The sequence below is a fragment of the Lepidochelys olivacea genome (genome assembly GCF_965140295.1).
Source record: "Lepidochelys olivacea isolate rLepOli2 genome assembly, chromosome: 5".
In the NCBI taxonomy this organism is placed as follows: Eukaryota; Metazoa; Chordata; order Testudines; family Cheloniidae; genus Lepidochelys; species Lepidochelys olivacea.
Genome location: NC_140415.1, coordinates 77,255,184 through 77,270,406, shown reverse-complemented (window position 1 = coordinate 77,270,406; position 15,223 = coordinate 77,255,184). Strand labels below are relative to the sequence as shown.

At 40.7% G+C, this 15,223-nt stretch overlaps 1 protein-coding gene across 2 annotated transcripts in view; it reads right to left on the bottom strand.

The window, feature by feature from the left end:
- PRR16 (proline rich 16) overlaps nt 1–15,223 on the bottom strand; it is a 242,564-nt gene that overhangs the window by 120,605 nt on the left and 106,736 nt on the right. The window lies entirely within an intron of this gene.

Sequence of the window (15,223 nt, the reverse complement as noted above, 5' to 3'; positions counted from 1 at the left end):
GAGCAGGTATGTCTGTTTTTTCCTGGGGATAACAGGTAAGTGTACTTTCATAACCTGAACTGTACATTCTTTACATTCCCAATGCTACAACAGTACAGTCACACTTTAAAACCTGTCCCTAATCCATTTTTAGAAAGAACGAAGTGTGTGAAAAGATAGAACACCACCTCTAAGAGACACAGACCACCTGGCCTGAAATACAGGTTGTGGGATTTGGTCATGTGTGGGGGAATGATATGGATTTTAGACAGGCTATGATGATTTATAACCATCTCATAATTAAACTGGGAGAATTAAGTAATACAGATATTATTGACAAATAGGCAGTAGGGTGTTGTTTAAGGTCCTTCCTTCTAAACCATTTTAACTGCATTTTATTGTCAGATTAATGTGTTTATTTGCAGAGAAAATCCGGTAAGGAAGACCCAGAGGGGTTCATTCAAAGCTTTTTACTTACCCCCACTTCTCCTGGTTATTGAAATTCCCCTGTGGCTCATGAATTCAATTCTCGCTCATCAGAAAAAGAAAGCTCAGCATGTATTATTCCAACTTTGTCACTAAGACCAGACATGATGTTTCCCTGCATTAATCTCCCGCTTTGTTTAGTGTATTCCCAGCGCTGGGGAGAAGGATATATTTCTGATTGCAGGGGCAGGGAAGAAATCGTTTCCATTCTTCACAAAAAATGAGACAGTACAAGTCTTCGGCCCAGGGGTTATAAAATATTTTGAACTAAGCAGCAATATTTAATGAAAATGTGACCGTGATTCAGTTTTCTGTTGAAGTGGGTGTAAATGCAGTACCAGCTTGTTAGATCATTTGGAATCCCCTGCTTGCAGATGCTGTGACTGGTAACTCATGCTACCTATCTGCACTCTACTACCTTTAATCTCATATGCCTTATTTTTATTAAAAGCGTGAACAAAAAATTAAACATGCTTTTTAATATAATATCAGTATCTGACATTTCTCCCACTGTTTGCTCTTCATATTTTGGGGTGTTGCCATTTGCCAAATACTATCTCTGCTGTGAAGGTCTGATAGTGCATACTTTACAATTGTGACAGGAAAACAATGCTACTTCAATGTACTTTTTTCATTTACAACTTGCTGGGCTTTAGAGCAACTATATTTAAACTGAATAAAAATCACTTTCTGAACATACAATAATAAAAGAAAATTAATTTTCTTTCAGAGAGCTCCTGCTCTGTTCTCTAGCACCATCTACTATGTTCACAAAGAGCAGAACATGGTGATTAGCTGTTAACTATAGTTGTCAAGATATCAGTATTCCAAATTGTACCGCTATGAGGTACCAAATTAGCCACACTGATGACATTAAATGGGTTATTAAAAAAATTCATATTGCACAGCCCTATACCTTATCAACATTCATATAGGTAAATAGCTGTACAAAAATCAATACTTCTGAAACCTTCAAAATCATTTGCATTACCGACTTTTAATGAGGGACATGCTGAATTACCTGCTGTTTCTTCGTGCTTCAGAGTTATACAACTCACAACCTTCAAAGAAGTGAGAGGTTTTACTGGTTAGGGACTGGTTATCCTCTTGCTTTCAAATACATGACAGAAAAGACAGACCATGCAACTAAGTTTCACGTAATTAAAGGGCTTAAGGTACATGCTTCCCTCAGAAGTTTAATGTCTGCAAATACTGAAATATGATCAATGATTGAAGGAAGAAATCTGTCGTTCTACAGTGTTTACAGACATCCTGAAACGACAAGACCGCACAAACTTGCCAGTTAATATTTCTGCGTAATCTGTTTCTTGCTTTCACTGGTATCATTACCATCAAGGTTCCAAAGTGAGGACTTTGAACAGCAAATCTTACACCAAACCTTGTTAAATCATTTGGACATTTCTTGAACAAAAAGCCCAATTTTTTTTTTAAATCTACCAATGTTAAAAATTTACCTCACGACTTGACTGCAGAGTTACTGTGAATAATTCCCCACCTGTATATCACCTGTGGATCAAAGCCTGACCCCACCTACACCCATTGGGTTAAATACTCAGCACATCCTTGAGCTAACAGGATCTACAACTGCAGAACTGTATGCGATTCCTAAGAGGCTCTCTCAAGGTGGCCACATAGGGTATATCCGCACTGCAATAAAAGAACTATGACTGGCCCAAGTCAGCTGACTCAGGCTCACAAGGCTAAAAATAGCAGTATAGATATGCAGCTCTGGGCTGAAGCCCTGGTTCTGAGAACCACCTGCCTCATGGGATTTCAGAGCCCAGGCTGCAGCTTCAGTGGGAACATCTACACTGCAGTTTTTAGTCCCACATACCCAGCCCCACAAGCCTAAGCCAGCTGACCTGGGCCAACCATGGGTCTTTTATTATAGTGTAGACATACAGTCTCTGTGCCTATCTAACCCACCCCTGAGGGAAGAGCCATAGATCCCACTGCTCATTTGGCACACATTGCATTTTAGGCACTGCTGGGATGACTTGAAAGAAGTCAATACCCTCTTCAACATCCAGACATGGTATTTAGACATTGGCTGACACAGATGGGTGTCAGTGGAGCATTTAGTGCCTGCAATAACTTCTTCAAACAAAAAAAACTTAAGACAGGTCCATGTCTGGCCACTATCTCTTTCAGTTCCTCCTCCAGAGACACCCTGAGAGAGGTTTACTGATGGATCAGGGTTGAAGTAACCTCCACAGCCACATCATTTCTCACCACCCTATTGCAGAACAACCCACTTAGGCTCTCTTGCATGCTGGGCCAGCCAGACCTCAGGATTAAGTACCAATAAGAAGCTACTTTGTCCCTTGCTGCCCTGAACATGATTCCAGAATTTGTTATATGGAAGTTTTGACATCAACATTAGACTACTGTTTTCACCAACATTTATCTTATTCTAAATAATGATTTTAAAATGGTAACTTCCAAGTCATTGTACAATGTGCATAAACTGTTATTCATACAACAGGGCCCTTAGTGAAGGAGGAGCCCCAGCATTTGCTTAGATTTTAAGAAGTAATTTGTGAAGGCAGTTTTTACTAGTCTGGTCCTTAACCTGCATTACTACACTTTGGACGTAGTACCTTGAATGGAAGATTTGCCTGTCTAAGGAATACAGGACCAGCTCTCAAAGAACAGTTTGCACCTAAGTGTGATGGGCAAAACTGCTGATGTGACTTTGCAATGCATCACTAAAACTTCCACAGTACCAGAAAAGAGAGAGAGATGATTAGGCATTAAGCAACATTACAAATAAATGTTTATTCATCAAATGGATTATATTTTCTCTCTTTTCCCAAGTAGCATCCGTATTCCCATACCTCAGTTTGTCAGTTTTATATTTAGTATTGTTTCTATTTTCCCTTCACAAGATGTGCTCCTCCCCTGCAATGGCAGACTGCATAACTAATTCTGTGCTATAACTAATTCTGTAACTAATACAGTACGTCATGAAAGATAAAACTGGAATATCCGTGTTTGGTTAAAACTGTGAAGTACTCTAGCTACATTGTATAATTTTATTTTCTTAATCTATAAACAGATTAATACTATTATTAAGAACTCAACATAGTCTTAGAGTAGGAGATATATTAATTTAATGAAGATGGTTTAACTTGGTAGAGTGTATTCTAGAAGCTGTGGAAAAGGATGTTACAAAGAAAGCCATTAGGCTGTGTGTATATGTACACACAGCCTAATGGCTTTCTTTGTAAATATATTAGAATCCATTACTTAACATAAGAACAGCCATACTGGGTCAGACCAAAGGTCCATCTAGCCCAGTATCCTGTTTTCCAACAGTGACCAATGCCAGGTGCTTCAGAGAAAATGAACAGAACAGGCAATCATCAAGTGATCCATCCCATCGCCCATTCCCAGCTTCTGGCAAAACAGAGGCTAGGGACACCATCCCTGCCCACCCTAGCTTATAGCCATTGATTACTTAGGAAATTTCCATCCAGCATCAAAATCTGAAGGAAAAAACCCCACAAAACATGGAAGTTCACACATTAATGACACATCTATCTTTCTGTCAAGGTAAAGGAACTTTTTTAAAGAGAGGAATTTATTCACTAGTCTTCATCATATTTCCATTCCTAGAAATGCTGGCATAATGCTGAATTGGAAAATGTTATGATTAAGGGTTTATTTCTCTGAAAGGCTTTTTGTGCTTTAGAAAAGATTTACAAAGCAGAATTACAATAAAAGAGTACTCAAAACAATAATTACTATTACACATGAAAAAAGAACTTGATACCATCCAAACAACTATTACATTTCTAACATATTTTAATGGTCAAATAGCATTGGTGAGATGACTCAGAATCAAAATGTGTAGCTTCTTACGAAAATGGTCATCCAGACATTATGCTTTAGCTCTGCTAAACGAGGGCACGGAATCGTTCATACAAATCACCTGACACCCAATTTTTGTGACAAAACTAGGCCCCTGCACTGAATTCCACAAACCAAAAAAATAATCTTTAATTTAGAAAGAAAGAACCAGATCACCTAGAACAATCTGACCCAAAAGATAACTTAATCTCCAACGAGAGACTGCTGAATTGGAATTAATTTGCAAACTGGATACAATTAACTTAGGCTTGAATAAAGACTGGGAGTGGATGGGTCATTACACAAAGTAAAACTATTTCCCCATGTTTATTTCCCCCCAACCCTCCTGTTCCTCACACGTTCTTGTCAACTGCTGAAAATGGTCCACCTTGATTATCACTACAAAAGGTTTCTTCCCTCCTACCCTCCGCTCTCCTGCTGGTAATAGCTCACCTTACCTGATCACTCTTGTTACAGTGTGTATGGTAACACCCATTGTTTCATGTTCTCTGTGTATATAAAATCTCCCCACTGTATTTTCCACTGCATGCATCCGATGAAGTGAGCTGTACCACACAAAAGCTTATGCTTAAATAAATTTGTTAGTCTCTAAGGTGCCACTAGTACTCCTTTTCTTTAATCGGTTATGTAACGGTGATCCTTCATTGGATGCATAGAGGCTTTTGTGTATCTCACTTCACCTTCCATTTTCATAGTGGGAAAACGAGGTTCTGGCCACAAGAATGGCGTATGGCCAGTATGCCTCTGCCAACCTTCACTGCATTTTTAGCCTGTTGCCATTGCAGTAGGCAATACATTAGAGCAGCCCTTAGGCTGCTGTGACAGTGCAAAGGACCCAGCTTACACAGATATGCCCTGTACAGCTTAGTTGTTTTGACTTCATTGGGAGCAGGACTGAGCCATTTATTTTATTTTCAGTCACTACTGCACATGACATCATCCAATCTCAAAACGGCTCATCTTTTTTTCGAGCTTGTATCTCTATGGGTCAATGCGAAAGTGCAGCTTGTCTAGGCAGCATGTTTTTTTATTATACGCTACTCAAATAGACAAATACTTCCAGCAAATGCAACACAAATCTAGTACAACCCATAGCATTATGTCTGACATTTCCCTCTGGCGTTATCTGGGCCAGTGATCTGCTAGGTCACTCCAATCCTTGACTCTGGGAGCCAGCTTTACCCTGCTCAGCTGTGAGAACCCCCACTCCTGGGCTGTTCACGCACAGCCACTAGCATGTAAGCTGCTCCTTGGATTGTGCAACCGAATGACATTAGCCAATATCTCCGGCCCCAGATACAACCCTAGGAACCTCCATCTTGCACTGCTTCAGGTAGATCAAACACACACATTTATTAACTACAAAGATATATTTTAAGTGATTATAAGTCAAAGCATAACAAGTCGGATTTGGTCAAATGAAATAAAAGTAAAACACATTCCAAGCTGATCTTAACACTTTCAATGCCCTTACAAACTTAGATGCTTCTCACCACAGGCTGGCTGGTTGCCCTTCAGCCAAGCTCTTCCCTTTGATCAGTGCTTCAGCTGCTTGGTGTGGTGTCTGTAGATGTAGGTGGAAGACAGAGGAAGAGCATGGCAAATGCCTTTTATCATTTCCTTCCTTCCCTCTTGGCTTTGCCCTCCCCCCCTTCAGAGTCACGTGAATATTACCAGTCCCAAACTGACCAAAGAAAAGGTGGGTGACTCACTTGAGAGTCCAACAGATCCTTTGTTGTTGCCTAGGCCAGTGACCTTTGTTCCTGTGAGACTGGGCTGTTTTTGTCCCATACATGCCATGATGAGGTGTGAACTGCCCCTCTGCTACTGGAGTTTTTGCCTGGGCTTGCTTTAAGCCATGAGGACACATTTTCAGCCTCATAAATATATACATGAAATTACAACCTAGAACATTACCATAACAATGGACAGTACATCAAGAGCCTTCCAAAGACACCCGACATAACAAACTTTGCATTAGAAACCACACAATCATATTAGAAGGATGAACATGGGGGTCCTGGGTATTCCCCTGAGGTACAGAACATCAGACTATGTTTTCTACCACTTTCCTAGGAATCAAATGGTGCCTATTCTCAGGGAAAAGTTTTAGTGCTATTTCTAAACAAAACTGGAAGATTCTGCTAAGTCAGAGTAGTAGCCAGAGTTTCATGTCCTCCCATTAATAAATAAGACTTTAAAACTAAAGTGGCAGCACTATAACGTTGGCTGGGTATGGGCCGGTACCGGCTTCTTACTGGTATGCTGTACTGGCCCACTTTCACCCCGGGTTCATCTGAGCTCAGATCTGATGACCTTTCAGGCCTGTTTTTTTTCTCCTGGCTTTTCCTAGCTGCGAGTGGATGAAAAGGAAACTTGAGTGTGGTTGAATAAGGATTGTGAAAAATCTTACAAAGGAGTTTTTAAGGGACCATAAGAGAGGCTATTGAGGTTAAGGAGCTTGAGAAGGTTTTCTAGCTTTGGGAGGCTTTTTAAGATTATACGTAATATACTTTGATAAAGTATGAGGTTTTTTTTTTTTTAATTGTAACACATTCAGAGTATGAGAACTGCAATAAAAATAATGCAGGTTTCAGAGTAACAGCCGTGTTAGTCTGTATTCGCAAAAAGAAAAGGAGTACTTGTGGCACCTTAGAGACTAACCAATTTATTTGAGCATGAGCTTTCGTGAGCTACAGCTCACTTCATCGGATGCATTCCATGATATGCATCCGATGAAGTGAGCTGTAGCTCACGAAAGCTCATGCAAAAATAATGCATTAATTCAAATATAGCAGGAGAGCTCTTTCTTATGGGATACAACTTAGGACCAAACACTACCTTCCTTTTTGTAAATACATGTGAAGGTTTCTTAGTTTGATGGCTTTGTTTTTCTGACATATGCATGCAGACCTTAAAGGTCTGTTTCTTGGTATTGTTAATCTGAAGACATGCATTGGCAGAATTGACTGTAGACAGGATTTCCCAGACTGATAAAAAACAAACAGTCATAGCTTTTACCCCCAGTTTGACTTTATGGGGACTTCCTCCATGAAACTGTTTGCCTACAATATACACTGTTCTGAGTTTTCAAAACAGGAATGATTAGCCATTTCTATATCTGTGCCAGCAAATGAGCATCCTTCTAACTTCAAATACTATCACTGGACATATAGTCATCGTTTGCCTGGAAACCAGGACATCAATAATAAAATATGATTCTGAATGTTTCAGAGTAACAGCCGTGTTAGTCTGTATTCGCAAAAAGAAAAGGAGTACTTGTGGCACCTTAGAGACTAACCAATTTATTTGAGCATAAGCTTTTGTGAGCTACAGCTCACTTCATCGGATGCATCTGAAGTGAGCTGTAGCTCACGAAAGCTTATGCTCAAATAAATTGGTTAGTCTCTAAGGTGCCACAAGTACTCCTTTTCTGATTCTGAATGTTGTTACTCAACAGGGAACTGTGAACAATAAATCAAATATAATTTTTGATAACAAGGAAGTTATATGGAAAATCTTGTCAGCAATACTGTGACAAGAAATGCTGGGTTCTAGTAATTCCAACAGAACAATGATAAAGTATCATCTAATACTTCATATCGGTGCACATATCCTTCTCTGCACACTCTTGTTCTCGTTGTAAATGCTATTCTCTGACTCTTGTTGATGGATTTTCTTCATTTCAGAGATTGCAGAAGCAGGCAAAAACAATAGATATACCATATACAATAACAAGAGCCTGCGGTGAGTGACCTGGCCACAGATACCACATTAATCATTACCCAATAAGCCAACATCATTAATAGAACACTTATCAATAAAATCAAATAATGTAAGTGCACAAGGGTAGGATCACTTTACACCAATGCTGTAACTCAAAAAAACCCCAAACAATTAAAAACCAGGGTGATGCAAGAGGAAATGACAGTGATCTGGCAGTCAGGAAACATTGCTTGCATACCCAGCTCAGTAATTGATCTGCTGAGTGTCCTTGGATAAATCAGTTCATTGTTCTGTGCCTATTTCCTTCCAACCCTTCAATTGTCTTGAAATTGTCTTGTAAACTCTTCAGGTCAGGGATTGTTGCTTATTATGCGTCTGTACAGTGCCTAGCCCAATAGAGCCCTATCTCAATTGAGGCCTATAGGCACCACTAGAACACAAATAATAATATAAATATAGACCAGAGTGCAGACTCATCATTAACACCTGAGAATCTCAGGAATATATTGTGCTTATTTCTTAACCAGATCCAAAGAATCAATTTAGGAAGGGTGATGGTTTTTTTGATTGTTTTTGTTTTTTACTTCCAATGGCCTCTGCATATTCCCACTTGTCAAACTGGCGCCTCCTGGCTGCATAATCTTCTGGGGAGTAGTGTTTGCTTGAGGCCTTCCCTTGCAGAGGATTCCAGGATATAAACGGGGGAGTGGCCCCAACCACCCTCACTTCCATCTAATCGACAAAGGTGCAAATGAGCTTGGATTACACACAGCATCCTCAATGCTTTCTTCAATGATTTTTCCTTTTCTATTGTCTTTTCAGGACTGCCATTTGGTGATGTGTCCGTTATACAAGTCATTAATATCTTTACAGTGGTCTGGATTGTATGAGTCTGGTGCCAAGGTTTCACACCACTGATTGATGTACCACTTGCTTGAAGAGATCCAAAATCAGTATAAGTGGTGCTGGGTCTCCAGATTCATCCAGGTTGAATCAGTTTGGTGCTAACATTTTGGCACAACTGACTCTGTGAGCCACTCGCTTGAAATAGTAAGCTTCCTTGTTTCACCGAAACCAAAGGTACAACACTAGTGACTTTGGCGAGCCAGTAGCTGAAGTAGTTCTGAAACCAATTCAAGAGTTAATAGGATCATTGGATCCATCTGAGGCAACATAGTTTGATGCCAAAGATCCACCATCATTAACTCAGTTAAACCATTTGTTAAAATAGAGTGGTGCCCAATATCAGCAATATCCAGGTACTAAGGTTAAGTGAGTCCAATGCTGGTGCCATTAACTGTGTCTAACGTGCTACATACTAAAGGAGCGACATAGCCTAGATCAGTGTCACCAAGTTTCCCTGATTTGTCAAGGTCTGCTGATCACAGTACCAAAGATCCAGCACTATTGATTTTCTGGCACCATCAGCTCTATGCTTAGCAGTCCACAGCTGAGGATCCAGCACCACAGATTCAGGAGAATTGCATTCAGTGAACTTCTACATCTAGCATACGTGACTCAGAAGTCCCCAGACTCAATTAGTCTGACTGATTCTGTTGCTGGCACCTTGACACCATTAACTTGCTGAATTTATGGGTGGCATCTTAACCCCCTCGCCTTTGTGACGTATTGAATCAGCACGCCTAAATCTGTGTCTCTTGTTTTAGAGTCTTTCTGATGTCAGATACTTAGTCTCATGTAAAAAGTGCCAGAAGGTGATGTCGAGTGATATTTACTCCCAGATCTGCAGGAATAGCTGATTGAGGTGATAGATATTGCATATATGAGAATCCTTCTAGATGAAATCAGAAGAACTGTGCATGTTTCCAGGATGGGGTACTGAGTAGGATCTGGAATGGCCTTTGGCTCTGAAACCCTTCAGCTGAGTTCCCTGAGATATCTTTTGAGTGCTGAGACACCTTCAGCCCTCAAACCTTGGGAACAAGACCCAGACTGATGTGGCTCCAATGCCTACTGAGTCTTATTCAGTGCTGCACCACTTATTGGTTCTGAAAAATAACTACAACTTCCAATCTGGTGCTGATGACTGACACGCTCCAAGACCGTTACTGCCAGGAAACAACTAGACTCCAAACACTTGGCTTTGTTTTTGAATGCAGGCCTTTATGAGGTTTTTATGGCACTTCAGTGTAATTTGGGATAAAAAACTCTGCTCTCACTCAGGCAGAGCAGGGACGTGAATCTGAGTCTTCCACATCCCAGGTAATGTCCTAACCACTGGGCTAGACACCCCACCTAACCCTTCTGAAATCTAAAAGCTCAGGTTTTGATCCAAAAACTAACATCTTGAGAAACCTAGATTTTTGCAAAAACATTCAAAAGATTTTGGTATTGTTCCTGTCATAAATATAAAGGGAAGGCTAACCACCTTTAAATCCCTCCTGGCCAGAGGAAAAACCCTTTCACCTGTAAAGGGTTAAGAAGCTAAAGATAACCTTGCTGGCACCTGACCAAAATGACCAATGAGGAGACAAGATACTTTCAAAGCTGGGGGGTGGGGGGAGGCAAAGGGTTCTCTCTGTCTGTGTGTGTCTTTTGCCAGGACCAGAACAGGAATGCAGGTCAGAACTCCTGTAAAGGGTTAGTAAGCAATCTAGTTAGATATGCGTTAGATTCTGTTTTGTTTAAATGGCTGATAAAATAAGTTCTGCTGAATGGAATGTATATTCCTGTTTTTGTGTCTTTTTGTAACTTAAGGTTTTGCCTAGAGGGATTATCTATGTTTTGAATCTGATTACCCTGTAAGGTATTTACCATCCTGATTTTAAGGAGGTGATTCTTTTACTTTTTCTTCAATTAAAATTCTTCTTTTAAGAACCTGATTGCTTTCTCATTGTTCTTAAGATCCAAGGGTTTGGGTCTGTGTTCACCTATGCAAATTGGTGAGGATTTTTATCAAACCTTCCCCAGGAAAGGGGTGTAGGATTTGGGAGGATTTTGGGGGGAAAGACATTTCCAAGCGGGCTCTTTCCCTGTTATATACTTGTTTGTATATATAGATGCTTGGTGGTGGCAGCAATAAAGTCCGGGGGCAAAAGGTAAAATAATTTGTACCTTGGGGAAGTTTTAACCTAAGCTAGTAAAAATAAGCTTAGGGGGTTTTTTCATTCAGGTCCCCACATCTGTACCCTAGAGTTCAGAGTGGGGAAGGAATCTTGACAGTTCCAATGTGGAAGAAAAACAAATTTTGAAACCTCTGAAGTTGCTGCAAATGTCCTCCAGTCAGCTTTAATACTTTCCTTTAAGCATCCAACATTGAAGAAAAAAACAACCCTGCTATGACAGATATTACAGACACATATAATATCTTTGAGACTATCGTATCAACTTTATAAATGTTATCTGTTTGGGGGGGGAGCCAGGAATTGTATGTGGACTCCATGATGGAGGGTTGCCAAGCCTCTTCCAGGAATTAATATCAGCGTGTGTGCGGGGATGATTACTGAAAATTCTGGAACAAGTAAGCTCCAAAAAATTCCACCCTCTGAGGTTCCTGAGGCCCAGAAGTCAAGGAGAGGTTTTTGGTATAAAGGGGCTGACTTGATCTACAAACTTACATGAACCCTTAACCAAAAGGACAAACCCTGCTGGAAAGGTATGAAGGTCTTTGGAAGCTACCCAGAGTCCCCATCCCATGTGGAAGATGGGCATGTAGTCAGCCCCACATTAACACAGACGTTTTATTGTTTTTATAGGTTCTCTCTGTAATGCTTTTGTCCTAAAAATAAATGTACTTTGCTTTGTGGTCACTGGTATTCCCTGTGATAGCCCAAGAGACAGAGTGAGAGAGAGAGAAACTGTAGGTGCTGAGCTTGGTCAGGTCTGCTGGGATGTACATGGTAAAGGGCAGGAGGAACTGCAGGCTAATCCCCAGTCTGGAGGGAGAGAGTTGTGGGACTCTGCCCATGGACAGGTGATAGCTAGAGGCTTGAGACCTAAGGGGGCTTCCTTTGAGCAGACGATGGAGGGTGAGAGGTGCAGTTAACTCCAAAACTATGATACTGCTATCCTGACCTCATCTGTCTCAGATGCAAGAACATTCACACATCTCTAGACTTTGGTTCACAGATAGGTTCCTTATCAGTGTAACTGGACGATACTTTTATCCAGCTACATCTGTGGCCTCCATAAGACTGATTACTAAAGAATTGCCTCTTTTTCACATGACTCACACTTGAGCCTCTCAGATCATTCAAGTTGTAAAAAGCGAAGGTAGCACATGCTCATCAAGGAATGCCCTTCTCACTTCCCACACTATCTACAGTAATAGTTGTAGATGGTGGACTGGGATGTTCAACTTGTCATTAGAAGACTCCCCCTTCTTGTAATAGAATCAGGAATTCCTCTGTGTGTTCCTTTGGTTCAGATCTGTTTGCAGATCAGTCAGGATGGAGCTTAGATGCTGTAAATGAACCTAACCCTGTCTTGGATGCTTGGTCTTCAAACATTCTAAGTCTGCTGTTAGTGCACTTTCCAAATGTACTGGATGTTTACCTTCAGATTTGGATAAGTGTGTCAACCTGAACCTGAAACTTCTGGTTGACATCCTGACTACTGGATTGTAGACATGCCTGATGAGGAGATTCTTCAAAAGTCTAGTGGATCTTACTGGAAACCAGGAGCTTTTGACAAAATAAACCTCCAGGGGCTTTTCTAGCATTGTTTCCTATTACACATTGAACATTAAGAACTGTGTTTGAGTTTTACTAGGCTGCATGTGAAAATTTCAGCCTCCCCACCCTCACATGCTTGAGTCAACTTTCCTCACCCTACTTTATGTAAGGGTTGCTCCACATAGTACTGGGGGATCTTGAGGTAACTCTTTTGCCTTGGCAGCTGTGCCAAAAGAAAGTGGATTCATTCTCAACAATGCACTTGGATTTATACACTGATTTTAAGTGGAAAACCAACCCAACCTTAGCATACGGAGCTCGAATGTCCTCATAAATAAAGACATTAAGCCAGTCTCTTTCAGCTACATCGCTGGCATTTTAAAAGCATATTTATTTAAATTATATAAGTTTCTTTACACACAATACTTGACTATTAACAGCCCAAGGCAGAACAAGAACTTCTAAATGATGCTTGCCCATTCCTTCACTGTCACACTAAATGGCCCCATTCATGACAGACATATGCAATGTGTTAAAGCTAAGCCACCCACATTTCTCGACCTTATGGCCTTATTTCTCAGATGTCCTCAATAGCCTGGGATTTTTCTGACTTGGGTGTCAAATCTTTTATTATAGGGAGTACATATGTACATGTGCACACATCTGTGTCTGTTTCTTTACAAACTGTCCTATTTTGCACTTCTAAACAGCAAATATAGGTACACGCTTATTGAAAATGTTTTTTAAAATTTAAATCTGCTCAATTATCTTGTGACCTTCTGTACCTTAAGGAAGCACCCTGTAATGCCCCCATATTCTTCATCTGTATATAATTGTGATATTACACATAAAGCATGCCTTGTAAGGTATCAGGGGAAAGGTTATGATCTGCTGAAAATCATTTCTCTATCCATATATGTATATCATCAATGCATATGAAGTTATGTGAATGTGTTATATGGTTGTCAGTAAAACATGCTGTAAGTTAGGGAATCAGCCAGATATTAGCTTCCCAGAGACAACAGCAAAGAAAGTAACCAGTGCCCAGATGGGGTGTCAACAGCCATTGTACTGCAAGAGAGCTACAATTCAGTGACTCACCTGCATGAGGCCACACCAGGAGAATTGCTCAACTTTGCCTGGAGACTCAGCAATGCCCCCAGACATGCGATTGAGGTTATAAAAGAGAATACAGAGGCCACGTGCTGGCCTTTTCTCCTGCCCCCACCTATGCTGCAAGCAACTAAAGAAGACGACAAGACTCCAACAGAGGATACTGGCCCAGGTTTAAGGAACAAACCTGTATATTAAGGATTGCAATATCCAGTGGGGTGAGAAAAACTGCTTAATCTAGTTGCTGCCCAGTCTAATAGGGTTGAGAGTTTAGACTGCATGCTTATATTTTATTTCTTATATATTTATTTGGTAACTAACTGACTTTTTGCCTATCACTTAAAATCTACCTTTTATAGTCAATACATTTGTTTAATTGTTTATCTTTACCAGTGAGTTTGTATGAAGTGTGGGGCAAATCTGCTCAGGTTTGACAAAGGCTGGTGAATGTTCATTTTCCATTGTTGAAGCAGTGACCCAATTAATAAATTTGCATTGCCTATTTTGAGCAGTGCAAGACTGTACATTCCTGAGGTACAGTGCTGGGAGCTAGGGGGATTTTGCTCTGGTGCCTTTCTCTGGGTGATTCATGCGTGGCTATTGGAGCATTCATGGAATACAGCTCCACATGCTGTTGTGCTGAGTGATCACAGCGCCTGGAGGGGAGTGCGGCTGGTCACTAGCAAGGCATTATGAGAGACAGCCCAGGCTGGAGCGAGTTCAGAGAGCACAGCGGTCCCACAGTCCCAGGCTGCACCCTGGAGGGATCTCATCCCATATACATTTCTCAGTATTTATTTATTTTCTAAGATGTCGTCCTTCTCCCCACATCTGAAATTGTATGTTCCCACTTTTGGATGTCGTATTTCTATAAAAGAATAAGAAGATTTATTTAGTAACAATGACAACTGAAAGAATACATTAAAATCCAGGGATCAGATTCAGTTCCAGTTTCCACTGGAAGATAATAAGAGTATGCAAAGCTGAAAGTCTGAGGAAATAAGGTGAACTGAGGCAGGAGAGAGTGGCTGCCAAATTCCTCTTCACAGGGGACAAGCCTTGCCAAAAAGGTGACCCATACTGGCTAGAAAGAAGGCACGGCCAGGACTTATGCGGACTGTATGTATCCCTTCAGCAGCCTCCAATAGTACTGCTCCTAGGAGTTCCCCATGAGCAAATAAAACCCAGAGGTAGACACCAACCTGCCTTCCCCGGAGGTGAATAACCTCTGGCCTGCAGGGAGATATAATTTAAAACTCCTGGAACAGGTCAGGCCACAAATGCATTAAATACAACTGATTTCATGGCATTTAGTAAGTTATAACTGAAGAATCCCATGTCATACTTAAAAACCATTCAGTTAATATTTTGCTCTTGCCCAGACACTATAG